Genomic DNA, 15475 nt, shown 5'->3' with positions numbered 1-15475 from the left:
AATTTCACTGTTAAAGAGAAATGTTGGCTCCAGTGGCACTTTCTGCTTCTCTAAGTGGTAGGAGGTGGGCAGGGAACTGCCTGCGGTATGTGGGCTGAGACCTGGTACCACCTCAGCCCTCCTGAGATGTGAGAAACATTTATCCTCTTCTGCAATGTGAAATATGTTCTGAGGCACAGGAGAAGTCTTGTCTGTTACAAAGAAGCACAAAGCAAAATGGAGGGGCTGGCCAGTACAGGTTCTGTTTATATGCTGAATTTATATTCCTGCAATGCTGAATTTTGAGCCACAGCTTCATCCCCACCTCACCACAATCCTGCAGCTGTGCAGACATACATGCTGTACTGCACGGGCAAGGAAGAGACACATTTTTAATAAGTTGTTCTGACATTTCTACACTATGGCATTTGTATTTATTACAGCAGACCATCACAGTGCACATTGCAAATCAATAAAGTGAATGTGAAGCCGTTCGTAGCACTCAAAGCCTTGTCCATTACTGTAATATCCAGTTGTTTACAGTGCAGTAATGAGGCACTTGTAGGCCTCACTCAAATATGGCTTTCATTCTCCAGCACGATCAAATGCCAACATGCTGTACAATGGTTCCTTTGTGGATCAGGGATATCCTGATTTAGTCTTGGATAACACTACAGAAGTCAACAGGGTTGTAGTTCAGTCACATCATCAGGTAAAGATAAATTAAGTCAAAACCTCAGACCCAAGCAGTTTCCAGAATTAGGGAACTTTTGGCTCCGATCCCTTTCTATCAAGAAGAAGAATTTAAAGAGGAGAAAGGGAACACAAGGAGAAAGGGGGTGGGGAGACAGGAAAAATATGCCATCTCAGCCGTGCATTGGCAGCTTCCATAAGAGAGGTCTTGGGCACAGCTCAAAAACCTATTTCACAGCTTCTTTGGATGAAACAAAGCCTGACCATATGTCCGTATTTCATTTCCTAACATTTCAGACTGATTCTGTGAAGGACAGACTGCAGGGACACTTGCTGATTCTCTTTGCCATGTCCCTTGTCCCTTCACACATCCTGGGTGTGGTCATTTAGCAAATATTCTGGAGAGCTGCACTCCATCTCTATGGAAACAGGTAAACATTCAATTGAGAAGGTTTTGAAATTAGTATTATTCCTTGTTTTCGTGTCTGAAACATTAACGCTTGTGGGGAAGGGCTTGCTGACTGCAAGCGGACCAGTTCCATGCCAGGTTTCCAGGAAGGAGGCAATACATTCTGAATATGTCTTTTTGTTCTTATCCCACCAGCAAGGCAAAGGGTCTGTAACAGGTATGAAGTTTGAACAGCTACAGTTCTGGGGACAATCTGGTGTTGCACTGGGAAACTCAAACCCCAAAGAACTGGTTTGCTTGCAGACCAGAGGGATTTCAATGAGATGCTATGAGCAGCACAGGCTAACTTCAGTTAAGGCTTTGTCCTTCTCTCAAGCATCTTCAGTGATCACAGTGAAGGTAAAAACTGAAACTTGTAGTGGGGAAAGGGAATAGATGGAAGATAGGTGTTCCAAATTCTCTCAGTTTGTCCCCAAATGTTCATTTCCTTCTGTCAGTTACTAATTTCTTCAAGATTTTCCGCCTATACTTTCTCTCTTTAAATTTCACTTGTTCCTCTTTCTTTCAGCCTTTTTTCTCTCTTTTCAGTCTCTCTTTTCCTGCCAAGGATTTCCCTATCCGCAGCTCCCTTAGCTCATTTCTCTCACACCCAGCTCCTCCAGTGGCCATTCCCTAATGGACCTCACTCTACTCCCAACCCTTCGTTATCTCCCTGCAGCAGCAGGCTTGATTATACTACTGTTCCTAACCCCAACCCAAACTACCTGTTTTGCAGCTTCCCAGCTCTGTTGCAGGGCCAATTCAGAATAACCAGCCCAAGCAGGCTACACCAGTAGCTGCTCACAGATGTGGCCAAAGCAGCCAGATGGATCTACCCAAGTGCAGAATGGGAATGGCTCCGCCTGGATCAGGGCTACAAGAAGTTTCCTGGGATGTCTGAGAAGGGGCAGTAACAGGGTAGGAGGGCAGATCTGTAAACCATTACAAGTGCCTCTGTAGGAAAAGCTAGAAGTTTAAGGAAACTAGACAAAGAAGCACTTTTGCTGGGATGGTCGTGGTTTTAATTTCATCATTTTGTTGTGATACAGCAGTCAGTTTTTCATCAGGTTATGGCTGTCCCATGTGCAGTGGGTATACTTCCATAACAGTGTGTGATTTGACCTTTTAACTATGCAGACTGATTTTGTGAATCCAACCTAAACCATCAAAAATATCCAAATAATTTTCTTTAGATTTTCTTTTGGATCCAAAAAAGTCTATATTTGCTGATTTGTGCATGCTCATATTTAATGCGCTCCTGCAGAGCATCTGCTTAGCATCCAAGCAGCAGGGCTGGTATATCCCATATGCATCCGAGTAGCTGGGCATGTGTTGTCCGTCTGTCCAAGAATTCCAGCAGCCTCGTCAGAAGACCAGCAAGGGCCCCAAGCCCTGCTCAAGCTAAAACACTGGGCAGAAAGAGGACGTGGCCTGGCAGGTAGCCTTGAGTTGCTGAGCTTCATTCAGCTTCACAGAGCCACTATGAAGCAAGTAGACAGTGATGGCCTTCATTCCCAGCTCCTCCAGATGGTCTATGACAATTGAAGCTATGACTGGCACAAAACTTGTTCAAGAACATGCAAAACCAGCTCTGGAGTAGAAAGGTTGACTGACACGTTTAGTGAGCAGCACTTATACAATATTAAACACAGCAAGCTGTGCAGCAGCTTGAGGCGTAGAGTATTGTAAACATTGCTATCATGCGGAGTAGAGAGGGTGAAGACAAGACTCGTCTAACCACCAATATACTAACAGGTCGCTGCAGCAGAAAGACTAGAGCTTCAGTGACAGCTTCAACTAATGAATGACATGACCGTCCCCATGTCAGCTCCTTGGCCGAAACCAAAGTATTTCTCAGAAGTCAATAGCTAGGCAGGATTGTTTTTCCAAATTGTTACAGGATACTTACAAGGAATTGCTGCTTTATCTGAAATTACTCTGTTTGCTTGCTTTAACTCCCTTTCGGCTTTATTTGCTAATCTTAATGTTATAGTAAACCATTTATATTAGCCAATTTAAAAAGATGTGGGCTTGGAATCCCCTACATTTTTTTAGATGCACGCCATCTATAAAATTTACGTTTTATTCAGCAGCTCCTAACGAGCTGCTTGTAATTGGTGTCTGAAGTGAAACATTCCAGCCACTGCAAAAGCTGGGTTCTGAACGTGAGGACTTGGTGCATCAGACGGGAAGCAGCAAATCCTCCAGCTAATGGGTTCCCCGTCTTACATCTACCCTGACTTAGTATGGTGATGTCGGAAGGAGCGTTACTGCCTTAGAGCCGTGCTATTCCATTTCAAAATCCACACTTCTCTAGTGTGTACAAATAACAAACTCCCTCGCTACTGCTCCAAAAATATTTAACAGCAGCGGCTCCAGGGATCATTCATGTTACTGAAATGTAATTAGTCCTACAAGAAGTGTAGGAACATTTACTAGTCTATTATATTAGCATAAAGAATAATTACACTGCATGGATTGTTTTTAACGCAGCTGTAGAAGTACATATTTTGCACTGTCAGCACACGGAAAAGCAGAGAGATTTGGTAAGCCTGCAGACAAGTGTTTATTTTACTCATGGGAAGACGAAAATATCCAAGGTTTATAAGTATCCTGGAAAAGGGACAAATGTGCTGCAGCAATTTAACAAAGTGCTTATTCTAATCCTTATAAATATGCACCACATGTACCTTTTATAACTGTTACGTTTTGCAGTATTTAGGCAATAGTGAGTATTGAAGGCTTTGTCAGCTATGCTTCAATGGGTTCATAAAAGCACCTTCCGTTTAAAGAAAGAGGATTTCATAGTAATGGGCAAAATTGTAAATGCTGTCAATGGCTACATTTCATCTCATTGATTTACACCGTGTAGGATGATTGCCTGATCTGAATCACATATGCCGGAGACATGCCGCATTCAGTGCAAAACAACTGGATTTCACAAAAGAAACGAACTAGCAAAATCCGCTAATTCTCAGAGCGGCGACTCTGTCCATGGAAAGCTCCCAGGGTTACACTGAGATGCTCTCAACAGTGTAACGGTGAGTGGAAAACTAACAAACTACGAGTCTTCAAACGATGTCTTAAAGCTGTCTGGGGCCAAAATACACCTACTTAATTAGCAGTTGTTCGGTTTTAGTGCAGAACACTGTTGAAAAGAGGCCTTGGGCTGGCAGAACTTCTAACTACGGCTAAGCAGAGGGGATTTCAAGACAAAACTTGCAGATAGGGGTGGTTGGCACTATTAGCAAAACACTATCAAAACCTAACCATTTATGTTTGCTGGGGCTTGTTCTTGCCCTGGTTGAATTGTTTGTAAGAGGGGAGGAAGCACTGAATCGGTTATAACCCGGACTACGCAAGTGAAGTGGTTCGCGCAGCAAGGTGGAGTGCTGGTTTGCACCCAATGCCTGTGTGATTACCAACAGCCTGTATCTGGCACCATAGGACTGGTGGGAGCCTAGCGTCTTGGCAAACAACTTCCCTTTTTCCTCCTCTCTGGAATCTCTCTGTGCAATATGTGTTAAAAAGGTCACCACCTTTTGAGGATTTCACAGTTTAGGGTTGAACTGTGCATGCGATAAGTTATGCGTGTCACACATCTTACTTGGGCTTTGTTATGGTCTTCACAATCAAGGATAAGAGGTAACACCCTGGCAAACACTCCACCTAAACTGTGCTAGCAACAGTAGCTCAGAAAGTAGAGATTTGGTTTGCCTTGCAATTCACAGCAGAGATCAGATGCAGAGACCACATTTTGTCTCCTGACCTGTTTCATATCAGTCTCCAAAAGTTACACTTCTATTCCTCTATATTAATAGATGAAATAAGGGCATAGTCTGGATACTCCAAGCAAGATTTAGTTTTTATTTTCTCTCTCTCAAACAGGCATTCAGTCTGTGAACTCATGTGGAGTAAACACACACCTCTCCCCCAAGCACAGCATTAGGGCAAGCACAGACCGTGGTTTTTCGATCACTTGTAATAGCTTAAAATTTCAGCTTAGAGATGGGCTGATTATTTGAAGTGTGCACTGCACCACAATCTTACCACAAGCCTAAAGCACAATAACTATGGAAAACAAAATACTTCTAGTGCAACTGGAATCTTTAGCATGCGAGAAACTGGAAACAGTTGGTCTGGATTTAAAATGTAGGATATAAGCCTAAGCAGACAATAGGTTAACTCAGAGCACAGAAGAACAGGACAAAGGAGCCTGAGCAAGGTCAGAGGAAGGTAAAACCTCAATGCAGTGTGGCAGAGAACCATGCTGAGTTTGAGTCCCAGAGGCAATACAGATGCACCAGTGCACATGCTAATAAGCTTCATCTCAGTAAAAACTATTAGCATGGGCACAGCCTCCTGCTACACCAATTATTCTGCTTTGAGCGCTAGTTTAGCTTCTTCAAGGTGCTCCATTGCAATCAACGACCATGCCCTCTGCTCCCGTTCCCTGCACATCTACTTTGCTAAAAAATAAATCTGTGGTATGCAAAAGAATGGACATGGCTTAGTTGTGGCTCGGCCTTGCTTTCTGTGCTTGCTTTGAGGATCCCAGAGCTATAACAGCTTGGACTATGTCTGAGGAGATCCTCGGGGCATTTCTGCCTTGACATGTTGAGGGTGACGGAGGGTCTGGATTGGGAATGCTAGCAGGGGCCCTTGAAAAACCACAGAGCCGAGGCTGGCCAGAGCAGGGGGCTGGCAGCCAGCTGTTTGCAAGCACCTTTACCCTCACCCTGCATGTACGTGGTCAGCCCTGGTCGACATTGGGTTTCCTCTGTATCCTGCAAAGCGAGGACAGTGTTGATGTACCTGGTAGCTGTGCTGTGGCTGTAACCCATCTTTGCCACAGGAATGAATCCGCCCGCAGGCTGAGGCAGCTGCTGCCTACCCTCAAACACAACAGGACTCATTTTGCCCCAAAATCTGCCCCAAAAATTTTTCGGTTGAACCAGCTGTTTCAATGCACCTCCCATGTTTCTGCCCTCTCCCTCATGTCTTTGATGGTGCCAGCCCAGGGGTTCGTTGTAGGATTGTGGAAGTCCGCAGAAAAAGGGGTGAATTCAAACAGGGTGCACCATGGTCAAGCACATTGGAAAGGGCTCACCCTCTCCAAAGCCAGGCATCAGTGACGGCTCCACTGCACCGGGGAGGTTGCCTGGGGAGGTAAGCGATGCAGCTAGGGAAGAACATAAGTTCTGAAGCCAAAGAAAATAAAGCTTTAATCCTAATTATAAGGTTATTGCATGACATCGCAAGAGATCATCAGGAACTTTCCAGTGTCTTTCTCTTAAGAGCTATTTTAACTGAACTAACTTCAGCTGAGTTTTCTGTGAGTTATAAGGCTTGCTTGGGGGACAGTTACATCCTTTTGATGTGTTTTATGCTGGCGTGATTGATATATATACCAGCCTTCTTAACTTCTTAATGCAGGGGTTTTGGCACAGTTCAGGAACCAATTCTCCTGGTCCCACTCAATTTACATTTAAATTTAATAGCCAGTACTAAGGGGTTTTTTTCTTGCACAAAGGGCCAGATGCAGAAGCAGGTCTCAGATGTCTGAAATTAGATTTTGGCACTGAAACTTAGATCCTCTTGATCATTTTGCAAAGCCTCCGAGTTTCACAGGATGAGAGATGGGGGAGCAGAAGGAGCAGCAAATGGCTCCTGCGTCAGACAGACTGCGGGGCTCAGGTAGGTCCGGTGGCGGCACTTCGTCCAAATGATGCTGTGAATTCATCCCATCTCTGCTGCCGTCCTTTTCATCCTGCCATATCCACAGAATGCTTTTTGTCTCTCAGAAAGGAACACAAGCCTTTTACTCCAGCCAGCCCTGGGAGGGCGCACTGTGGTATTAGGATCAGGGTATAGACTGAACCATAAACAAATACGCGCAACTATCCATATCCTGAGATATTGCTGAAGCGTAAGAAGCTTTCTAATGGATGTAGGTTCAGTTGAGGCACAGTATTGACACTAGTGACAATAATGGGCTCAGTGTGTGCAAAATTCAGTGAGAGAAATTGCTAAATATAGGGCATGGAGGGACACATGTTGCACTTTTCCTGGAAAGGACATTTCTGGCACCCTTTTATGCAGCTCTTTTCCTAGAAGTTAGTGCCTAGACATCACAGCTGTAAGCCAAGACCCCACTGTGCTGAGCACAAAACTCCGCCCCTTGCCTGACCAGAGGTACAAATGCACAAGTATTCACAAACCAGGCACGCTCTGCATGCGCTTGGGCCAGCCGGCAGTGGGAGCATCATACCCATCAGCACTAAGCAGCACAGCGTTATCTTGTGCTATGAATTGCTCTCCCTGCTGATCTGTGACTTCTTCAGTTGGTGATCCCTTCCCAGATGAAGTATTCTGCCTGTTGAGTTTTAGCTCTGTTGAGCGTTTTGACTTTGGCCATCCTTGAAAGGAAAGCTAGGTTAGCTTTCTGCTTTTAATTTATCATCCTGTTAACTGTCCAGGACCCTGTGGATTACAGCGCTACAGGTTTTCTTTTTCCTCAGCCCCTAGATTGATAAGGAAAGTGTAGTTTACGTAATCTGCTCTGCTTGGGATATGTATGGTCTTAAGTCCCTCTCAGCAGAAGTGCTGATACGTCCAAATTCAGGAGAACAAGCCCCCATGGAGTGAGTCAATGACAAGACCTCCTTGAGGATGTGTTGAGGAGTCAAGGAAATTGATTCAGACTTCCAAAACATTTCCAAAGAATGGCAAACAGCAAGGTGTCTTGGCAAAGGCACACGTCAGTGGTTGGCTTCCCAGCTCCTTCTGTGCTGCCCCAGACTTCAACACCTTCCTGTGCTTTGCCTTAATCCATGCTGGTTCCTTTTTCAGAAAGTCATCTGGTTGCCTGTGCACAGAAGAATGCAGTGAAAAATTTTTTGCTTTTTTTCTCCCAAACCACTACAGGACTGTTCCCAACCTTCAGAGTCAGTAGAAGGATTGCCATTGACTGACTTCAACCTTGAACCCATGCCCAGAATAGGTATGGGAAATTATGTCAGCCTGCTTGACATCATTTGCTTGCTTTGGCCTTGAAGGTGGTAGTTTCGTTGCCCATCCGATCTGGTGATTCACTACAACCAGAAGCAGAGGCAGGCTGAAGGCCCGTGTGGTGCCATGAGTGGGTCCCACACCTGGGCCATGATGAAGGTCACTCTGAGATTGTAAGTGAGTGGAGGAGCCTCACGTCTTCCTGGGCTGGGCTGGATGTCTGGTTCCTAGCCGTCGGTGCTGGAGCCAAACGCAACCGCTTGAGGAAGCTATGGTTCACAAGAAAAATATGGAAACTGCTAGATATTGAGAGGAGAAGTGAGGAGATGAGAAAAAATGTTAATAGAAGACATGAAAGCTTGTCTAATATCTACAGTATTAATAACCAGAATACAGCGTTCAGGGACTGGGTGCCAGTTCCTACTATCTGCCACCCACTTTCTTATGTCCTAGGGCAAGTCACTTTGGATCACACCATCTGAAGTATTTAGACATTTCATGAGCTTTCTCACCTCAGTTTCCCTCCTGTAACAAGGAATAATACCACTTTCTTACCTCTCAAGCAACTTGCAAGAGTAAATGTATCAAGGAGTATCAGGAGCATGGGTATGGGATGATGCAAATTAGCACATACATCTGGGCTTTTCTTGATGAAGAAGCATGTGTGCCAGAAGTGCACATGGGCACTGGGTGTGAGGTGCCCAGCTGGGCCCGGGGGAGCCACGCAGACCCTGTGGGCACTGGCAACGTTTCGGGGGGAGCTTGTGCCACAATGCGGGAGATGATTTACACCTTGGCTGGCTCCACAGTAACGTCCTTGTGCACACAAGTCCTCACTGTACCTGCAGTGTTCCCTGCAGGGATGTGCTATTAATTCACATCCCAGCCCCGTGTGCAATAATTTTTCCATGGAGACAAGCCCCAAGACAGATGTGAGAGTGGAAATGCGAGGCAGAGTAAAAATTAAGCCCAGCTGGAGCAACAACATGGGGGGAAAGGAGGGTTGTGTACCCTTTCTCCACTGCCATGTGCAGGACTAGCAAGGACTCCTGCAGTCCCTTTGGCGCTTTCTCCTCCCCATGCATGAATATGTCAGAGAATCAAATATTGTGAGAGAAACTTTCATGAATCGGTGTAGACAATGTGGGAAAAGATGGAAGGATTTGTTTTCTCCCGGCTTCTTAGTGCAGACGGAGCTGAAGATTGCCACGGAGTTGAGGGGTTGGCTGCGCGTTGTGCCCATGGACCCGCACAGCAGCACAAGGTCGGAGGGAGAGACAGAGAAGGCATGTGAGGAGGAGAGGCAGAGTAAAAGCACGCTGAAAGAAATGCATATTAGGCAAAAAGAGAAAGTGGGCATGCCTGTTGTGAGCGAGCGTGCGGCGTGTGCGAGACAGAGAGAGAAAGTAGATGAGGGACCTGCCAGCAGCAAGTGTGAAGATGAACACCCAGTAGTGACAATGATGTTCTGGCCAATCAATGATGCTTGATGCATGGGGGACAGGATAGATGTCATTATTCTACAAAACCGTGTACAAGCAAAAAACAAAGCCATCTTTTTTAAATGGAAATGAAAGAGAAATGACAGGGGGAAAGCAAAATATTTGTGAAATGATTTAAACAAAGAGAAGTAAATCCAAAGAATATATTTTTTCCCAACCAATATGATGTACTGTATAGTTTACGAGAGAAGAAAGAAAAAAATCAATCGTGGCAATATCTGATGTGCCTCTGTGTAATAAACTGCTCTGCAATTATATGAACAAGGCGGTGGTGGTGACGAGAGGTAGGGGATTTTTGTGTCTCCAAATGTGCTGGGTTTGTATCATCCTGTCACCAGTTGTTCAATATTGTGATACCGGACAATCTCCAGTGTTTTTCCCAGTAGGTCAGTGAACTTATTTTCTTATCAAGCCTTAAGGCAGGTGCAGACATGAGGAAGGCATTTGCCTTTGTTTTTCTCCTTCAGCCCAGCCCAGCAGCTCCTTAGTATGCGGGGCCAGTGATTCCGCCACACAAGTTTCCTCCTCCCAGTATTTTCTTTACAAGGCTTGCCGTGAAAAGCACAACGGGGAGAAGTTTCATCTCCCCTTGTAAATGCGAATGAGAGAAATGTCTAATACCTGTTATAAAAGATGGCATTTTAATTACCGCACCGCACTACGGCAGGCACGCGCTCACGTCTGCGTGCACGCACACACAGTCACACAAGCACGCGCGCACACACACACACACATGCACACACACACACACCCCATTGCTACTCTCCCCCCTCCCCGGTGTGAAGAAGGTCTTCTTCCTCCTCCAATCCCTTCTTCGCCTTGATGCAACCCGGGGAACACGGGTTGATTGGAAAGGTCTCTTTCCTTGATAACAACAATTCAATGCGCCTTGACATTTTAATAGCCTGCCGTCCTAGTGAACACAATCGAGCTGAGCAGTGGAGCAAAAATCATTAGGTAAGCAAGATAATCTAAACGAAAAATCAGCCTCAACTGGCTTCCCACATCTGGGGCACATCTGGGCAGAGGCTACCCTTTCCCGTCCGCTTCCAAACAGGAATCCTCTCCTGGGAAGGATGTCAGAGGAAAGAGGGGCGTCCGCGGATTTATTGCCGGGGGAAATCCACCCCCCTCCTGCCCCCCCACCCCTCCCACCTGCAAACCCCATCCCTCCGCTCCCCCTTCTCTTCCACCAGAGTGAGATGCTGACTTTGCAAGCCATTCGCTTTATGAATATGACCCTCAAAGGGAAGAAACCCTCTCACAAGCCCAGAACTATGTTATCATCGTTATTAAGGAGCTTAAAAAGGAGCTGGGAAGAGGAGACACCGGTGGAATTGCAGCCTGATTGTGATTGATGTGTTCCTATTAGCTCCTCACTGTTATCTCTCTGGATGGCAAGAACAGCCAGTGGCTTGTAACACAACAGATTACCTGAGTTTTCAGCCCTAGACGGATGTTTAAATAAAATATAGTCCCTTTTAGCGAGAAGCTCATTTTCTCTCCGAGGCTCCCAGACTATTTCATGTCAGCTGTGATTCGCTGTGACTCTCCTCAGTAAACATGTCTTATCATTAATAATTCTTTACAAGCACAATTTCATGGAGTCTTTTTGTATGCGTGCATGGGGGGAGGAGGGGGCGTGCATGCGCAAATGTTGGTCTCAGCCTCATCTCGATACAGTTTGGGAACCCAAGGTGCTTCTCTTCAGAATTTCACCTGCCTTGCCAAAAATGATTGATTACCCCTAGCAGACTGGGTGTCCAGCTATACCCAACAAATGACTTTGGCCCCTAACAACAGGCCTTGGCCAGATAGAAATCAATATTTCACCATTAAAATCTATCAAAGAAGAGTTAAGGCACCATCTGTCCCTGCCGCCTTTCCATGGTGTGTGAACATTAAATCCGACACTTGTAGTACATGAGTAATCAATATATAGTAGTTCACAGATCATTTGTGGTCCCCTTTTAGCAGTGATGGATGCTTGGAATAGTTGTGATTCATTTTGTCACACCATTAAACAAGATTCTGTCCAGTTCCTTCCTGATTTCATTTAGAGGATCATTCTTCACAGTTCATAAGAGAGAAACGGTTTTACCAATCTGCTTCTATTTCAATAAGTCACTTTATAGAGATTTTGTGTCCTGCAGACTGTAAAAATTCTGGAGAGATAGTACAAACATACCTCTAAAACTATTCACTGCATGACATATGCATAAAGTGTGAAAAACTGAATGTAAATATGTTTACCTCTTTATCTACAAATATTGGTGTTAACCCTCCCCTTGCTAGAGGGGTCTTTAGGCAGAAGAACATGTAAATACAGCCTTGCCTAGGGCAGATATAGTCAAGTTTGGCAATGGGCTGTGATCAAAAACATGAATAAAACAACCGCAAACTCAGCGATAGAGCTTTACTTCTGAAATTAAAATGGGAGAGGCCTCAGTAAAACAAACACCTTTCTTAATTGCTTCTGCTGATAGTCACCCAGCTTTTTCTGAATTGTTTGTTTTACACTGACAACAAGCGTATAATTGCTAAGCACGGTTAAAAAGAAAGGGCCTTCTTTTTTTTAACTTTTCTTATAATTGCGATTATTATGCAGACTTCTTCCTTTTTGGAAGAGGGGGGAGAATCACATATTAATGTTCCGTAGATTATTAATCTCGTAAAAGACTTGTTCTTTCAGTCCCCGAATCATTCAGTCAGATCCTCAGACAAAGGTCTAACTGGGCATCGTGATGGGGCTTCTCAGGTTGAAACACTTCAGGAGTTGGCCCTGTCTGGGATTCCCCCGGCTGCAGTAAGAGATCCGAACAATATAAGCATCAGACTTGGACGCAGAGATAAAGTCAGAGGGAGCACCGAAGACCTGTCAGAAGACATTTTCTAAAACCCGCATTGTACAGCAATTTTCCTAATTAAGGGACATAAACAGCAACGATTCATGCAACTAGCAGTGCTCGCCTGTCCTCTGTGCAGCGCTTTATGCAGCAATTTTTAATCAGGTTGATCATTTATAACCCATTCATTTTTAAGGATCCTGTGTGGCTGCTGGAGCGCGCTGACTCACTAAACACAGCGGTGGAGGAGAAGGAAGGCAGAAGCCCATCCTCAGCCGGACGAGGTCCCACCGAAGCCTTCCTGGCAGTAGACCAGACTCCGCAGGCATTCACTTCAAGTATCCCTTGAGAGAGAACCTATTTGCTAGAGTGCAAACCACCTCAAACTGGGGTTCTCCCTCCTGTATGTGGCTGTGTCCCAGCAGCGTCCAGTGGCTCAAGGCACGTGGGAAGAGGCAGGAGGAGAAGGGAAGAGCCCTGTCCTCATCATCGGGCTCCATGGAGATCACCAGCAGCAGGAAACACAGTAAGCTGACGAGTTCGTACTCATACAAGAAAAGGCACGGGGCCAGTATATTAACGATAAAATGGTACAAATGATTTGTGTTAGTAAGGTCGAATCGCTGGAGCAGAAATCCATAGTGAAGAATCCCTGGGGTCAGGCCTGGTTTTGTCGCAGCTCCTGTGTGGCGGGGCTCAGGTACTTAAAACTGCTGCCGAGCAGGAAAAAAAGCCCCAGCTCCATGTGCAGCTGGGCTGACGTCCCAGGAAAACTGCCTGCGGTTCCACACGGCGGGATGCATGGGCAAGAGCAGGGGAGCCGTGTCTTAGAGTTGTACCTTTAATTTCTTCCTTTATATATCCATCATTCATTAATTCCATAAAAAGAGCTGTGCTCCTGGGAGGTAACAAATGTAAAGTATTATTGCTAAAAACGAGCTACTTAAAAAAATAGGGCCAGAAGTTCAGCACAAATCAAATATCCACCTAGATTTTGGTGAAGACGTGCTGATTTGCTCACATGGAAGTCCCTGTCCCTTACGTTCAGGCTTACTGTATTTCAGAAAACAGAGATGGCAAAATAATTACTGACTGCTTTCCAGAAAAAACACATGGAATCACCGTATGAAAGCAGTTCCTAACTTCAGCCGTACGCCTGACATCCTGGTGCTGGAGCTTACTGGAGGTACCGTGGTTCTCCTGCTACCACTGAGCAACTCTGCAGGTTCAATGCAGAAGCCAAAGAAAGAAAACAGATTAAAAAAATGAAGCCCAGCAGGAAATCTGAGTTATTACCTGTAGAAACATTGCGTGGGGAAAGGAAGAAAAAATGAAGACATGCCTCATCTCTACTTTTCAAATATTATGCAGAGCACCCCCTGTTTAGTTGAACCTCTAAAACATGTAAGCAGATACATTTATTGATTTTTTTTTGCTAATAAACTGCATAACTGTGATTCCCTTATTATAAATCTTTTCCTAAGCACAAAAGTGAGCAAAGGGAGGGGGAAGGGGTTGTAGGGTAACAAGACTAATCAGGACTTCACCATCAAAGCAAATACATCCAATTAACAGCTATTAAAGAAGAATTTTATGGCACCATGCACAGTGAAGGCCATTATATCCAGTGGAATTAATCTTAATTATTTGTACCTGTGCACATACATGCAAAGGAAAGCAACTCGCATTAATCTACATTAAACTTAATACACAGTTGGTGTATTATCTTCTGAGTCAAAATTGACTGCTGGTTTCTGCATATGTATCTGTGGTGCTATCTTCAGTAATTACAGTACAGTATGTCTAAAGACACAATTCGCTCCATACAGAGCAACGCAGCAGTTAAAACCTTTGCCGTGATTTTTAAAAAGCTAAAAAATAGAACAGTATAGGCAGATATTATCTTCTCAGAAGTCTTTCTTAAAAAAAAAAGAAAAAAAAAGACCCAAAAAAAAGCCCAGAAGAAGCTGTACAGATTTATTATCCAGCTTAAAGGGAAACCGAACAAATATAAATCTGCGGCTTTCTGAGGTTTAAATAACGGCAATTACTACCCCCAAAATATTGCATTTCATGCACTGTGGACAACGTTGTTAAAACCACCCGCAATATTTTGGACTGTGAGGATTTTTTTCCAGTTTTTTACAGAAGTTGACAGTAAATTATGTTGGTTGTTTGTTCACTTGGTTTGCATTATTTGATAGGGCTAGCTGTAGAGCTCTGTGCTGCGGTAACAATAATGGATGGTGTACTTTTTACTTTAAATCCCTGCCTAATGGATATAGACATAGGCAAACAGCTACTTAGGATTCCAAAATATAACTAACCACAAAGCAGAGCTCCAGCTGGTCTTCCCTCCCAGCGCATTGTTCAAGGGCATTTTCCTAATCAAGATCTAGCTTCCGAGTCCTGAGAAGCAAAAAAAGAAATTGATGTCCATCGTGCCCAGCAAAAACACTGCTGATGCGGTGGTGTCCAAGTACCCGACTGCTTAATAGTCTTATAAATGTTTCCACCTAACAGTGGGTTTTATTCGGGTCATTATATGCAAAATCCTGACTATGCAAAAACCAGTAGGTCCCAGTTGCATGCCGTGTCTTCGACCAGGAACCTCAGAGCAGATTTTACCTACTTTAGTAAACACAGGTCTGCGCCTCATCCTGTGCAAAAGCGTAAGCACTAGATTTCAGCTATTTTTAAATATATTTTAATTAACCTTCACAAGCTATCAAGATTTTAAAATCCCGTGGAGAGACTATACAAAATATTTCTCTCAGGGCTAATCATAGCGAGCAGCAAGTTAAAGCCCTTTCCATACAGCATTTGCAGATGTGTCAAAATGTGCATCAAAGTACCACTGTGCACTTCGGTTGTTATTAATGAGAATTTTGAGTTAACATTTGTAATTATGAATCTCGCGTAGTAAAAACTGTTAGATTCATGAAGATTTAAAGAAAAAGGCTTGAACATGTTTGATGCAGTTAGGCTATTTTCAC

This window comes from Chroicocephalus ridibundus, chromosome 7, assembly GCF_963924245.1.
Source record: "Chroicocephalus ridibundus chromosome 7, bChrRid1.1, whole genome shotgun sequence".
NCBI classification, from domain to species: domain Eukaryota; kingdom Metazoa; phylum Chordata; class Aves; order Charadriiformes; family Laridae; genus Chroicocephalus; species Chroicocephalus ridibundus.
Note: the sequence above shows the minus strand (reverse complement) of the source record.